This window comes from Schistosoma mansoni, chromosome 4, assembly GCF_000237925.1.
Source record: "Schistosoma mansoni strain Puerto Rico chromosome 4, complete genome".
NCBI lineage: Eukaryota > Metazoa > Platyhelminthes > Trematoda > Strigeidida > Schistosomatidae > Schistosoma > Schistosoma mansoni.
Genome location: NC_031498.1, coordinates 11,702,219 through 11,718,347, shown reverse-complemented (window position 1 = coordinate 11,718,347; position 16,129 = coordinate 11,702,219).

Below are 16,129 nucleotides of genomic sequence, written 5' to 3'. Positions count from 1 at the left end.
TATTAGATCACCCCGTATTCGCCGGTAAGATAACGGAAATAAGTTGAGGTGTCTCAGTCTGTCTTCATAAGATAGGCTAGATAAGCCTTTTACCATTTTTGTCCCGCGGCGTTGGACTCGTTCCAACATATCCGCCTCATATTTGAAACAAGGACTCGCTGCTTGAATCCCATATTCCAAATGTGGCCGTACGAAAGTTGGGTATAATAATCTAAACATTTCCCCATCCAGATACCGGAAAGATCTACGAATAGACCATAATGCCCTATAGCCTTTTGCAGCAGCAGCCTTACAGTGACTGGTTGTTTTGAGATCATTACTTAGTATGACTCCTAAATCTTTATAGTTTCTTACTTTGGGCAACACTAGTCCACATAATGTGTAGTGATACGAATCATCATAGTTATTTAATTGCATCACAACACTTTTATTAGGGTTTACTTCTAGTGACCACCCATTCATCCATGCAACTAGTGAGTTAAGATCTTCCTGTAAAACTATTCTGTCTGACATACTATATATGGGTCTCCAAATCTTAATGTCATCGGCGAATAGTAGGACGGATGACTTAGCTATAGCTGGTAATTCATTTATATAAAGTAAAAAGAGAAGAGGACCTAAAATCGTGCCTTGGGGGACGCCACTTTTTACTGGTTCCCACGATGAGAGAGCCCCATTTACTCTTACCCTTTGTCTCCTTTCATGAAGAAAGTCACTTATCCAGTCTATGACTGCATAATGGATTCCAAAACTTTCTAGTTTCAATTTAAGACCAGAATGGGAAACCTTATCAAAGGCTTTACTTAGATCTATGAAAATGACATCTACAGGAATATTGCGATCTTTTGCCTCAGCCCAATCTTCTCTTGCAATGAGAAGATTTGTCAAACATGATAGACCTTTTCGAAAACCATGTTGTTCCTTTGACAAAAGATCATGTCTTTCCACGTAGTTTATAACAGCCATCCGAATAATTTTTTCCATTAGTTTTACAACTGCACTAGTTAAGCTGACGGGTCGATAGTTACTAACTAAATCCCTACCCCCAGTCTTATACACCGGACTGATTATTGCGTCCTTCCAGTCTCTGGGCAATCTGGACTGCCGTAGGGACATATCGAACAGCATCGCTAAGGGTTCAGCAATAACATCTGAGAGGGCTTTCATAATCCGAGGATGAATATCATCAGGACCACTAGACTTATCAGGTTTGAGATGCTGGAGTAGGCTTAAAACAGTTTCTTTCTTAATAACTACAGGGTCCATCAACAAGTCGCCACAATCACAATGAATAGGTGATCGTTCCTCATTATAGGTAGAAAAAACTTTACTGAAATATTCCGAAAAAGCTTCCGCTTTTTCGGTATCATTTCTTGCCAAACTTAACGGATTTTCTTGTATCAAAAGTGATGGTATTCCATCACTTCTCTGAGTTCGCCTCTTTATATACGAGAATAACCGTTTTGGACTATGTTTGCAATCCCTAACCAATTGTTTTTCGTATGACCGTCTAGTTCTACTAATTAACGCTTTACAATTATTTCTAATCTTACGATAACTAGATCTGTACTGTTCTAAGCCAGTAGAGATGAACATGTTCCAGTGTTTTTTTCTACACCTAAGGAGTTTCTTAACTTCTTTATTTATCCACGGTGGACTATTGTTCGGTCTACGTGGCACCAAGTATGGTATGAACGGGGACGTGACTGCACTAAACTTGCCTTTAAATACAGACCACGCCTCATCAACTGATGAGCTAGTATCTACTGACCAATCTATCTTAGTAGCACAATCCTGAATTTCTGGTATGTTAGCTCTCCATATGTTTGGGCGAGGCTTAATCTGATCGTATATCATATCGCTAGCTCTAAACGTGAATGATAAAACAGCGTGATCGCTATTTACTAACGGGGGAAGAATATTTAGGTTGGCAATATCCTCAGTCTCATGAGTAATTACCAAGTCCAACAGAGAAGAACCTTGGTTTACACCAAAACGTGTAGGTTTGGATACATGTTGTACTAGTGCATGTTCCATTACTGTTTCCAAGAGCCTGCTATCAAATGAGTTTATAGAGCATTTCGTGGTCATCTCAGTCCAACTAATGTCAGGTGCATTAAAGTCTCCTAATATCAAGCATCTGTTATTTGCACTCCATAGCCGAATGTGCTCTAAAATAAAGTCATCAGCTAAGCAGATTGGGCTGCGATAGATGACACCGAGTGCAAATGTACAACATCCGACAGTGAGTTCACAGCTAATGGCTTCACTAGTTCCACTATCATGGGATTCGCAAACGGAGGAGCGGATATTTATACTATTGGCTATGTATAGAAGGACGCCACCTCCTTTCCTGCATCTATGTCTATCACTTCTTAAACAATGATATCCGGATAATTCTGGGGTGATATCGAAGTCATGGACTAACCAAGTTTCCGTCACAGCTACAATGAGTGGCCTTAATTTGTCCACCAGTGTTCCTAGCTCGTAGAATTTATGTTTTAGACTACGGGCATTGGCATATAAAACTCCTAGGGGGAACGACCTATCCACACAGGCCTTGGTAGCATTCGCTTCCAAGACCTGACTATTCGAAAACCCACCAATCGGAGATTTTCTTCACCGTTTTGTCGACGGGTTTCTAGTTCAGCTAGTGCCGTCTTCCTTTTTATTCTATCTTCAAGAGATACATCCGGTCGCATTCGAATGTCAGAGTTGTCGTGACTTCGAGCGTTACTTAACAGAAGATTACGTTGTTTCTCCGACCCTAAGATTACCTTAAGGAGTCTACACGGTCGGGGTAGAACACTGTCATCGGCTCTTTTACCTATTCTAACTAATTTTTTGACCTGAACACCTTTAGTGTTATCTGGTAATATGCTACGGATATATTCTCCGAGCCTCTCTAAGTCATGGGTGTGTCTAACCTTAGGATCTGGATCGTTAGACTCTGGCAATTTACTCACAATAATATTCGATGATATTAAATTCCTCTCAGTCGCACTAGGATGATGATCTGCCGTTCTATCAGAGTGCGATAATGCATTGAGTGACTCAGACTGTGAGTTCCTCAATGGCTTGTCAACCAAGTGTGCTTTATCATTAGCTTTTTTTCCTTTCCTTTTCCTCTTTACTGCGGTCCATTTTTGGTCATTCAGGACAGCTGCATTGGGACTATTGGGGACGGTGACGGTTTTATCCGGGTCCTCAATTTCTACTAAAGATACATGATTACTCATGTCAATACCATGTGGTGATTTACTCCTCGTTGGTTGTAACGGAAGTTTCACTTCGTCATTAATTAGAGTAGGTTGTTCAGCGCGTTTTGTAACAGCACTTACAACACTGACACAGTCTTCACTGTCAGTGCTTGCGTTACTAGCGCACCCACTATCTTTCTTTTTACAGGCTAGAGCCAATAGGCTCATAGCCTCTTGAATTTAATGTCGTCTTGTTAGTACAGCAGAACATACAAAGCCAGTGCGAGTTAGGCTTAGAACATCTTTTGTATGCAGCTGGACTGAGACGGGTACACATCTTGTGGTACCATTTTTTGCATTCATCGCACTGCATCCCTTCATCTACGGGGAATAAACAGTTCGGCTGTCCACATTTGAATGAACTACCAACCATTGTAATCAGATTAGGTTTAAAAAACAATATGATCACAATAATAGCACAAGCGTCAGAGTATATGCAAAAGAAGGAACCAAGAGACAAAGTTTTCAATAAAATTTCAAACCTTAACTAGATTAATTTAAGTTAAAGTAGACCAAGAATGCTTTTGATACAGCAAATACACAAAAGCAACGATAATCACAACAAGTATGAAAGTCACTGCCCTTTTTGAAACGCGCGCGTACGGTTGTTTTCGATTCAAATGGTTCAAATGGTTCTAGAGGGAATAAAAGCTTTCGATTAACCGGCTTCTGTATCCAGTAACAGTGGATCATCAACTCATTCAAGTAAATTCAACGATAAAAGAGAAAAATATAAATTATAGTGAGATACTGTCCATATTCCTTAGGAATATGTTAAGTTTTCTCTAAATGACTTCAGGGAAGTCGCATTTGACTAGTATTAGGTAGTAGAAGGTGTACCTACAATCCGTCCTGCTGCTTTGTGTCTCCAGTTTCTGGATGTTACGCCTAAGGCTTGTATCGATACTAAGCTTAAGTATATGTTTGAGGAGATGCTCAGAAGTGTTTATGATGTTGTAAGTCATAAGAAAGTCACCTCTAAGACGCATGTGCTACAAGGAGTAAATATTCAGTGGTTGGTATCACTTTAAAAGTGAGAACATTTAACTGATATAAAACTTACATTGAATATTATTAATATCACTGTTTTTAAATGTATTTGTCCTTATTCTTCTTGAGTGGGAGAGGAAAGACTCTGTTTCCGCACCCTAAACGTGGTCGATTAAAACTGTTAAAAATTGTGTGGAGAATTCTGACATTAAACTGGCCAAAAATGCACTTCAATATTATTTGTCCAAGGTTTGCTCGTAAGGAATTTTTATCGCAACTAGTGTAATACTTCAGATCATTGCGTACCGAAACTCTCAGATCTTTTTCAACCTTGGAGTTACATAAGTTATGTTCTTAGTTTGCAACAAGTATCAGATGGACTACTTTACACTTTGAAGTGCTAAAGTGTGGTGTTTGGATGAACCAAAGACTCCTTTGTATTGGTGACTGTTTTGATTTTGAATTCCGAATACAGTACATTCGTTCGTGCTCATTTAGTACTTCTTGACTAAATTGCGTTATTGCTAGGATTGCTGGTTTATACTATTATTCAAATTCTCCTAATTATAACGTAAAGGCAAGTTCATTGTTGTCTGTCAAAATTTAAAATTGATTCAGATCCTCCTGAAGTGCCAGTTTATCCTCTTGCTTGCAAACTTCTCTCCAGAGTTTCACACCATCCGCGAAAAGTAATAAATCTGTCAATACCTGTGATGGAAGGTCGTCTATTCAAATCAAGAAAATAGGTCCTAGTATTGAATACTGAGGGACCCATAGCCTGAGAGAACTTGAAGTTATCCCTGACCTTAAAGAGCCGATTTTCGAGATATGAATTGAGTCGATCAAAAGGGTGATTCGATACCTAATAGTTTGAGGTTACTGACAAAACATAAATGATTGAACCTATCAAAAGCTTTTGAGAAGTCAAGATACATGACCATCATTCTTCCCCTTACGACCAAGGATAGTTGTCCATCTATCCACCACTGTCAACAGGTTGGTTATAAAAGCGTGACCCTTTCTGAAACCATGCTGTTTGGCTTAACAGAAGTTTATGGATAGTAAGTAGTCACGTAGACCATCACATTTCTGGGGCTCCATAATTTTGGAGGGTTTTGAGGGAAATGTTACAAGCCTGTAGTCATTAGGTCCACCGCATTGATCTTCTAATTGAACGCTGGATTCGGTTCCTAAGCTCTTTTATTGACCCCCAGACTAAATCTACACAGCTAATTGAACAGGGGAGAAGAGGCACAAAATATGAAAGGGTTCGTTTATGTACAGAAAATCTAAGGTATTTATAATATTTCAGATCGCCTTGGGATTCCGGGAATGTTACTAAGCATAGTAGCAGTGTAGGTAATCATTCAATCGGTGACGTGACATGTGATTTTTCACTTTCTGGATGTTTCTAGTGAAACTTCTACAGAATGCTGATTGGATAGGGGTTTTCTCAGCGTTTTCCGAATCTTTTCGGCTTTCTTCGAGGAATTTTCTGGATCTCTCTTAGGATCATATGCAGTAAGAAATCCCAATGATCTTCCACGTCAACTTAAGAGTGAACTTCTTAGTCCATCTGCTTTGGATTGCCCTAAAAGGCTAACACATCCAATCATTTGAAATTTCAGCACCTGTTGTCAGTGAGATGTCTTAGCCCAGTTCTGCTGATAAGATTGCAGGTTACGACGGCATGACCACTTTGGCCTGGAGGAGCTAAGAGTGGGAGATTGTCAATTAGGAATTCTTCGTTTGTAAATGCAGTCTAAGCGCGACGGTGTCTGACTATTTCTCTAACGAGTTGGTCACTTGGCATTTTCGAACAATCCCAGATCTCTAATTAGGTTGAAAAACAGAGCTTCGGTATAGTTGTCACCTCCGATTTGCGTATGTTCAGTGAAGTTGAATCAAGGAAGATTAAAGTCTACTGGAATCACGATATGAGTGTATCAGAGACGAGTAGAGCAGGGTAATCCTTTCGGCATACGATTGCCAAACTCGATGTCAGCAATGGGCTTTATGTGGATGACTTCAACTAGACCCCTCGATATGTTAGACAATCTTACTGAACACCTTACAGATTTATCAAGATTGATAAACTTCTGGGTGTGCAGTTGATGTACTGCCAAGTAAGATCGTAGTCACAGAGCTACTCTGCCCCACATTCTTGTTTTTCTGTTGTTGTGAAACTGAGACATGTCGAGTACTTCTAGCTCCTGGCCCTTAATTTGAGAAGATATCCATGTTTCAGACATTCCTATCAGATGAGTATTATTAGCATTATTGAGTTCACGAAAGATTCATTTTATTCAGCAAACTCGTGGCTCTTATATATAGATAGTTTATGCTATCAATTCGAAACGTGTGAATTTCTCATCCTGCCTATCCGAATGAGCCTTATGTGAATAAACGGGCAATCTACCTGAACAGGGTTTTCCAAGTTGGCAGCCTCTGTCCATTCTAATTGGTTCCATGATCCTAACAGTTCACAAGTGGAATAGTCAGCTCCAAGTGCTTTCGTGCTTGGTCCTTGCATCCTTCGGCCTGTCCGGATGCATATGGAGTCCAGTTGGCAACAGACATCTGTTGGCACGAGATTCCTCGGGAGTAGCAACCGCCATATGAGAGTATGGGAATCTTATCTTCATTGAGCGAGGTCTAGAATCCTCGTCCCTCTTGTCTATTTGCACCACTTATTGAGTCAATATATTCATCAGCTTCAAGGACTATTTAATGTATTTTCACTCCAGAATATCAAAGTCTATGTAGCCAGAGTCTGCGTTTTTTGGGGCACCTTGCACAATTATGTTTCTTCCTCGAAAGCGCCTCTCGCGAGTTTAGTTTCGATAACCGTTCAACATCATCATGATCAAAGTTCATAGCGTTGAACAAACTTCCTAATGTTTCTCGAGCAATTAAATCTGATTGTCCAAACAGCTGTTTCAAAAATTTTCTAGCTTTCTCATAGTCAGCAGAAAGGTTCATCACAAGACATCCCTCGATGGCTGCTTTAGCCTTATCCCTGCAATAGTGACAGACATAACAAACACTGATTACCATCAGTGATGCTTGACGTTAAATACACCTCAAACTGCTGTATAAACTTCCACTACGTTGTTGGCTGGCCATCAAAGTTCTTCAGTTCTAAGTTAAAGAGTTTCAGATTTATCAAAACCAGCAGCAGTGACCCACAGTACCCCTTTAGGGTAATTGGCTGCTTTGATACTACTATCTTTATGGTTTTCGGATTAAGACAATTGTTTCCTTGATTGTCCAGATAAACTTTTTCCATAAAAACCATTAAACAGAAGCTAATTCTACTACGGATCATCATCGAACAATCATTTGAATGGAACTTATCACTATACATCAACTTCATTGACTACGAGAAGGCGTTTGACAGTATGGATGGGAGAATCTTATTGATTCTTCCTTGACAGTGTGAAGCATCTGAGAAAATCGTCAACATCAGCCGAAACTCATACGACGGACTACATTGCAAGTCGTGAATAAAGGATAGCCGACAGCCGCATTCCAAGTGAGGATCGGAGTCAGACAAAGCTATTTACTCTCCCCTTTTTCTCTTATCTGGTAGTTGATTGGATTATGAATATTTCTACATTTGAGAGGGAATATACAATGGACAATATGGACTCCACGGATGACTGAGCATTTCTATCTCATTACTTTCTTACTTACGTCTGAATTATGGCACAGACTGCAGACAGTCTCGAGAAATTGATTTGCCTTCCTATAGTATAGAAGATATACCATACTTGTTGATGCCTATTGATAAAGTGGCATTCGGATAGTCTGTATGTCATTATACAATCGGAAAATCTCATCAAGTCCTGAATGTCTTTCTCATTTAACAGATCTATACTATTTCCAGGATATCATAGATTACTTACTTACGCCTGTTACCCCCAATGGAGCATAGGCCGCTGACCAGCATTCTCCAACCCACTCTATCCTAGGTCTTCCTTTCTAGTTATATCCAGTTGTTGTTCATTCTTCTCATATCTGTTTCCATTTCTCGGAGTAATGTGTTCTTTGGTCTTCCTCTCCTCCTTTGGCCTTGAGAATTCCAGGTGAGGGCTTGCGTTGTATCTTCTGGATGATAACTTTCGTAGTTCTCCACGTTTCAGATCCGTACAGTATGACTAAATGTCTTGATGTTCACATGGAAAGTTCTGACTTTGGTGTTGATTCACAGTTGTTTCGAGTTCCAGATGTTCTTCCGTTGTAAATATGCTGCTCTTGCTTTGCCGATCCTTGCCCTTACATCTGCACTTGATCCACCGTGTTCATCAATGATGCTTCCCAGATATGTAAAGGTTTTCACATCCTTCAAAGCTTAAGTTAAGTGTAATCCCATTGGTGCATGCTGTGTTGTGTCGGAGAATCTTGCTTTTTCCTTTGTGTATATTGAGACCTACTGGTGCTGAGGCTACTGCTACACTGGTCGTCTTCTCCTGCATTTGTTGTATCATGTGTGATAGAAGAGCCAGTTCATCTGCAAAGTCTAAATCGTTAAGCTGCATCCTAGCTGTACACTGTATCCCGTGCTTTCCTTCACATGTTGACGTCTTCATAATTCAGTCGATCGCCAAGAGATAGAGAAAGGGTGACACTAAGCAACCTTGTATTTACCCCAAACAAGCCGGTTAGCTGTCCTCCATGAATAATTTTGCAGTTTAATCCACCATAGGAATTCTGTATGGTATTGACTATCTTCTCAGGCACGCCGTAGTGTCAAAGAAGCCTCCATAGTGTTGTCCTGTCCACGCAATCAAATGCCTTCTCATAGTCAATGAAGTTGATGTAGAGTGATGAATTCCATTCAATTCATTGTTCCACAATGATCCGTAGTGTTACGATTTGGTATGTACACGATCGATCCTTACGGAATCCAGCCTGTTGGTCGGGAAGTTGGGCGTCTACGGAGTCTTTCATCCTGTTTAACAATACCCTGTTGAAGACTTTTCCTGGTATTGAGAGAACACTGATGCTTCTGTAATTTTCATAACTTCTGAGATCGCCTTTCTTTTTTGCATCTTGACCGGGTGTCATTCTCCACAGTCTGTTGGTACTTGTTCTTCATCCTAAATCCTACTGAAGAGAACGTGGATTATCTTTGCAGTTGTTGCTACATCTGCTTTCGGTGCTTCTGCTGGAATGTTGTCTGATCCCGCTGCTTTGTCGCTCTTGATTTGTCTGACGGCCATGCTGATCTCTTGAATTGTTGGTGGGCCAACATCAATTAAGAGTTTTGTGAGTGCTGCTTCGATGTCGGGTGCCTTTAGTGGGGTTGGTCAATTCAAGAGTTACCTAAAGTGCTCTACCCACCTGTTCCGTTCTTTTTCAATGTTGGTGATTATCTTACCTTCTTTGCTTTTCACTGGTGGTTATGGTTTACGATAATTTCCAGCGAGCTTCTTTGTTGTACCATACAATTGTCTCATGTTTCCTTCCCTTGCAGTCTATTCCGCCGTCATTGCTAGATTTTCCACATATTTGCGTCTGTCGACTTTGATGCTCCTCTTCACTTGTTTGTTTGCTTCTGCGTACTCAGCTTGTGCCTTGGCTATCTCTGTTCTGATTCGGCTCATATTTATTTCTGCCTTCTTTTTCTTCCTTTCTTCAGTCTTATCCAGTGTACCAACATACATACATACTGTAAAATCCAAACCTAAACTCCAATAGGTCTGGATGTGGTTGAATAACTAGAGTAAAAGTTTAGTAACGCGTTTTCCAATAGAAATCAGAACAAGGTGTTTTGGGGTAATAACGGTTCTAAAATTAATCATATATACAAATGTACGAATTTACCTAAACAAATATTACCGCCCAGTTATTCAACAACAATTGATACCAAAATATTCAATCTAAATTACAATGAATGGCAAAGTGGTAAGAAATATATGAAAATTACCGAAAACACCAAAAAGTAGCTGTTATTCTATCCTTTCTGGATAGATGAAGAAAAATTTCGTTTGAGTGGCTGTTCTATAACACAAAGTGTTTCAAATTCTGGGAAAGTGCTCCAATTTACAACCAAAATGCACGATCCCAGTCAAAAACCAAACCGCACAATCAAAGAGCGAACAGTCAATATGGCAGCCGCCAGAATAATATCAATTAAAACAAATTATATACAGTTCAGTAAGAAACATAGAAACTCAATTAAAACTGTAGGAAAAACGAGGAAATTAAACGTTACAGTCTTAATTGGCATCAAAAAGGTTAACAATATGTACAAATAAAGAAACCATAAAGAAGAAATTGCAAATGTATACATGGAGGGATTTTCACCTTCAAAATGGATTCTATACATACATATATACATACATATATATATACATACATAAACAACAATAAATGCAAATGAAGACAAATAGTGTGTCAGCAGTCTCTTCACCAGTAGGCCTCTACATACACAAGGGAAAAGCAAGACCCTAAAATACAACACAGAGAACACCAACCCAATCACACTTGATAAAAAAATGTGGAAGAGGTGGAAAGTACCATCGATAAACAAAGAGGATCTGGTGCAGATGTGGAGGCAAGCGTTAGCAAAGTAAGGGAAGCATTTCTACAGCTGAAGAACATATGGAACTCAAAACAACTGTCAACCAATATCAAAGTCTGGATCCACAATACGAATGCCAAGGCAGTTCTACTGTACGAATCTGAAACGTGAAGAACTACTACAACTATCATCAAAAAGGTAAACGTATTTATAAATAGTTGTCTACGTAGGATACTCAATGTTCGTTGACCGGATAGCATTAGCAACAACTTATCGTGGAAAAGAACAAACGAGCTTCCAGTTAAAGAGAAAATCAGGAAAAGTCGCTAAAAGTAGATAGATCATACATTGATGAAATCATCAGATTGAATAACAGAGCAATTGCTTGCTTGTAGTCCTGAAGGGAAGTGGGAAAGAGAAAGTCCAAAGAACGCAGTGCGTCGAGAATTGGAAGCAGATATGGAAAGGATGAATAGCAGCTAGAAAGGAGTTTTAGGATGGAGTTGGATGGAGAATGCTGATGAGCGGCCTATGCTCCTCTATGAGGGGTAACAGGAGTAAGCAAGTAAGTATGTTAGTGGTTTTCCGTTTTTTTCATGTTCTTTTCTAGTTTTTCAGGTTTCTGTTTTCCGTTTAAACTAAGATCTTCTGTATCATCTACCATCAAACCAGAATTAGAGCAACCATCGTCATAGTTACTCTTATTTAATTCTGAACCATGATACGTAGGGATATTAAAAAGCACTTTCTTTGTCAAAGGGTTTCCCACCTGTAGGTAGCCCTCCTTTTGCAGACTCAAGGAACCACACTAGTCGTGAAAAGGTCTTTATTTTGTAATCGTAAAATAACAGGAAGTATAATCTTGAAACAGTATAAGGAAGTGAATGAATACTTGAGCTTTAATGTTTTGACATTTATTTAGATTTTTGCGGCCACCTCTTAATTAATCAACTTACATTGTTACAAGAGATTTGTAATTTGATTTGCCTCTGTTGTCATCCACCAGTTTTGAGCTTGATTTTCTTTGACGTGTGGCAGGCATCTCCAGGGAGGCAACAGAATACCGGCAAAAATGGCACTTGAAGTTCTAAAAGTATGACCAAATGACTTCGTTCAATGACAAGATATTTGTTTAGAACTATAACCTCCAAGTTGAATAGGTTTAAAGTGATGAATAACTGTTTAGGTTAGTTTAACTTCTCTCCGTCGTCCAGTTGAAACCGAAACACGGTAATTAGGTAAATGACGATTCTAAACGTCATTATAAATTTAAATATGTATTGTTACCTAAACAAGTATTGCCACACGTATATTCAACCAATAATTGTTCAGTTAGTAGTCAAATCTAAATTACATAAAGTAGATATATTGATAAACGATATAAGAAAATTGCCAAGTGCAACAAATAAATATTCCTATCAATACAAGGAGTTATTCTATCCTTTCTCGATAGATCACGTGTGGAATTTTTGTAAGATAATATTTAATCATTCTATAACGCTGAGTGTCTAAAATTCTGGAAGAGTGCTTCAATTCACAATCAAAAATAAGCAATCCCAGTCATTGCAAGCAACACAATCAAGAAGGGGAGTGAATCAGTATGGCAGCCACCATAACCAAATGTCAACAAAAACTACATAGATATAGTTCAGAAAAAGCATAAAAATTCAGTCAAGACGTAAAGAAAGTAGAAACTAGAATAAAATACAAGTATTACCATCTCCAAGTGAATCAAAAGATCAACAAAATGTACATCTGAATGGATAAAAGAGAATAAACCACAACAGTGTGTATGTGAAGGGATTTTTATGAACAAAACTTGCAAAAAGGATCTCACAATATCTGTTTTGATATTTATAACCCAAAAGTGAACTAGATAGGTATCTTGGTAGGCCAAAAGTTCTGGAAAAGGGAAATGTCATTTAGAATAAGAATGGCAAAATTATTTTGTAGCGACAACCACGAGGACATGGAGTAAACGCGTCACCATGGATTTTTATGTTATCATGGTATTTGTTGAAATTACGAAAAATAAGCACTGGAGTTAGTGATCATATTCAAACTTTTACTTTCATGGCATATACGTTCATTTAAACGTTTTCCATGGTAAATTACTACATTAGATGGTAGAATGACAGCACTATCAAATAGATGATTTACTGATGAATATAAAACAGAACATTGGTTTGACGAGGAAGCTTTTAGCCGGTAAAGATGCCTAACATTTGTGTTAAGATGCATCACTGTCAGTAATATTACTTTATGTAAATAGGCCGCTCAAGTCCTCTGAAACTAAGAAGCGGTAATTTTAAATCCAAGCTAGCGTTTGTCTTGTGCCACCATGAGTCCGTCAATAAAAATACTATTTAATTACGAAGCAAAGGTGCTAAAACTATGATAGAAAAACAGTTTCAACATGGTAAATAAACGAATTAACGTCAGGATTAAGGATTAGAAGCTGAGCGTGAGTCAAGACAAGAGTGTGACATTTAGAAGCGTTAGGGCTAAAATATATGGTAGGAGTTTTAGAAAACTATTTAATCGCGAAAACACTTGATCATGCTCAGGAAAACAACATGAAAACTTAAGTACAATTTTCGTCAGTAGAACTTAATATTTGACTTTCGGATCACATCATATTCACTATGTAATTGCACAAGTTCTTTTTCATATTTTTAAGTACTATAGAAGCTCATTATAGACAAGTTTTACTTATCTTTTGATAATGTACATGATATCCTTCTTTGTGCTTTGAATTTTGTCCACAATTAAATAAACACTACCATTATTCTAATTGGCAGCCTAAATGTCTTCGTTATAATGGTTTCAGTGAAAGAGTTAAGTAAAACACACTTAGCAGTTGGTGATGATGATACATGGGTTCTAGAAACAACCATACTAACTTTATTCGTAATACAAAACCTTTTGTAACCCATATTAAGAACATACACTATCAATCCCAAAATGTTACTGAAGAACACGCTTCCTAGAGTCTCAAAATGTCTATCATGGGAATAACCTGTTAGTACCAGCTTTAACTCATTGTATGGAAATTAAGTAAATAGTTTAGAGATTCGCCAGCAAACCATTAGCCCTCTTACGATTCGGGAACAAAATAGACAGAACTTCATTATTCTCTGCAGTATGAGATGTGCACCAAGCTTATACTAATTGGTTGTATATCGATTGAATAATAATACACACCCTAGTTTAATGCTGACCAGTTACGCTTATCTCGTTGTCTTCCATGAATGGTGTGAACTATACTGTTCTATAAGTCCTCTTATTCGACCATTGGTTTTGTACTGCCTGTTGAAAGGTGGGCTAGGAATATTTAGGTCTTTAAGTTTTAGGAATACTGGGTAATCTTACTTAGCAGCCGAATTCAAATAGGAATACCTACCTTCTACAGCTTTAAACGGATATTATTTCATTTTATTGCTCCATACGTACAGCATTTGGTACCATTAATTTTATAATAACAAATGAGGAACGCTTTTTAAATTTCAGACAAAACTCGGAAGCTGAAACTAAACGAGTTTGCTAACGAGCTTCGAGGCAAGAAGAAAACCGATCACTTACTCATAGATATACAAACAAACTGGCAACAATAAAAGCCGAATCGATGCTAATCTCTTAATATAAAGGGAAACTAGAAACTAGAATGAGATCAGTAGTTTTATACGTAAAGATAATTCCGAATGATTTTACTGCGCTTTGACTTATTTCGGTTTCGTTCGGTTTGATATCCAGATTATTTATCATTAACCAAAAGATTTCTTAGTCAGCTGTTAATCCACAAGATTGTACAGTATCTATCCATCGTAATACTTTTTACTCTCTCGACAATACAATACATATTCATCACTGAAATTCGTAAGGATTTACTATAAAAATAACAAGCTGATATCCTACAGTACTACTTTCCGATACGAATTTTACATCAACCAAACATTGTACCATACTGATTTATTTCGCATCACGAATTCAACATTTTCATCAACACTTTGATCAAAATATAATCAAAGTAAACAAATAAACTTATAGCCTAAATCTTTTCTTATACTGATGAATGAAAAAAAATGATTCGTAATGAAAACCCAACTAAATTAGCAAACAATCAACATAACTTGATAATGTCGATAAGTAGATTAATGCAGTAATCAATCTAGTTTTAAATAATCAGAATATAGTCTACCTATCTATGGTCAATATTCATAAATATCCTTAAAATTACTGTACATTTAAATGAAAACCCACTATGATGCATAGCATATTGAATTAAATAGAAAGAAAACAATAATTATACATTAATAATAATAATAGTTATAATAGAACCTATTATTCTGATTGACAATATAAATATATATAAATAACACATAAAATTGATAAAAGTAGTATTTAAAACTTTCAGAATTATAATGTCTACATTCACATACAAAACACGGATTTAGTATTGGTATCACGATGTCCCATTCAAAAGGAGAAAACTAATGAACAAGCAAATAAACTAAAGAGTAATAGACAAAAAAAATTGAGAAAAGTGAAGATTGATAGGTAAAATTAAGTAGATAGATGAAACACAGGCATATGCCCTTGAAGATGTACATAGAAGAAGAGTATATGTGAGTGAGTGAAACAGGAGGAGGGGAGTAAGAGACGAGGATAAGAACAAAATACAGAATCTATGCACTGATATGAATTCAAAAGTAAATTACTAAATAGGCAATTTTTAATAAAATGAAGATGAATACAGTTAGAACCTGTTAATAGCAAACTCAAAAATGTCACACAAAAAACAACTTTTTCTTTTTGTTTTGAACAATCAATCAAACAAACAGATATAGAGGATGAATTTTTAAAAAAAAACTTTAAGATTTACAATGAACCGGTTGTACATTTCGTAATTATCATTAATAATGAATACATTCAATAACTAAGACCAGTTTGGTAAGAGAAATAAACGAAAATGCATAATGAGAGACAATCAGAAATCACATTGATTCATTTATTAAAGGTAATAAGCCAGTTTAAAAAGAAACTCATGTTCACACTAAAACTTATAATACAATAAACTGACTAAATAGTGATAATCTTCGGTATATTGATATAAAGAGAAAGAAATTCTTTTTATTTTGAGATCATTGGAAAAAAAGAATGAAATTATTGTGGTTAATATTTATAAACAAATGTTGTGCAATATTTATTTATTGTTGATGATAACGACTAAAATAATCACACTTAGAAATTACAACAACAATAAGAATAATAGTGGGTAGAAGAACGACAAGAGGAAAACATATAAACGAAGGAAAACATGGAAATCAGTTTATATATTGGCGAGGTAGAT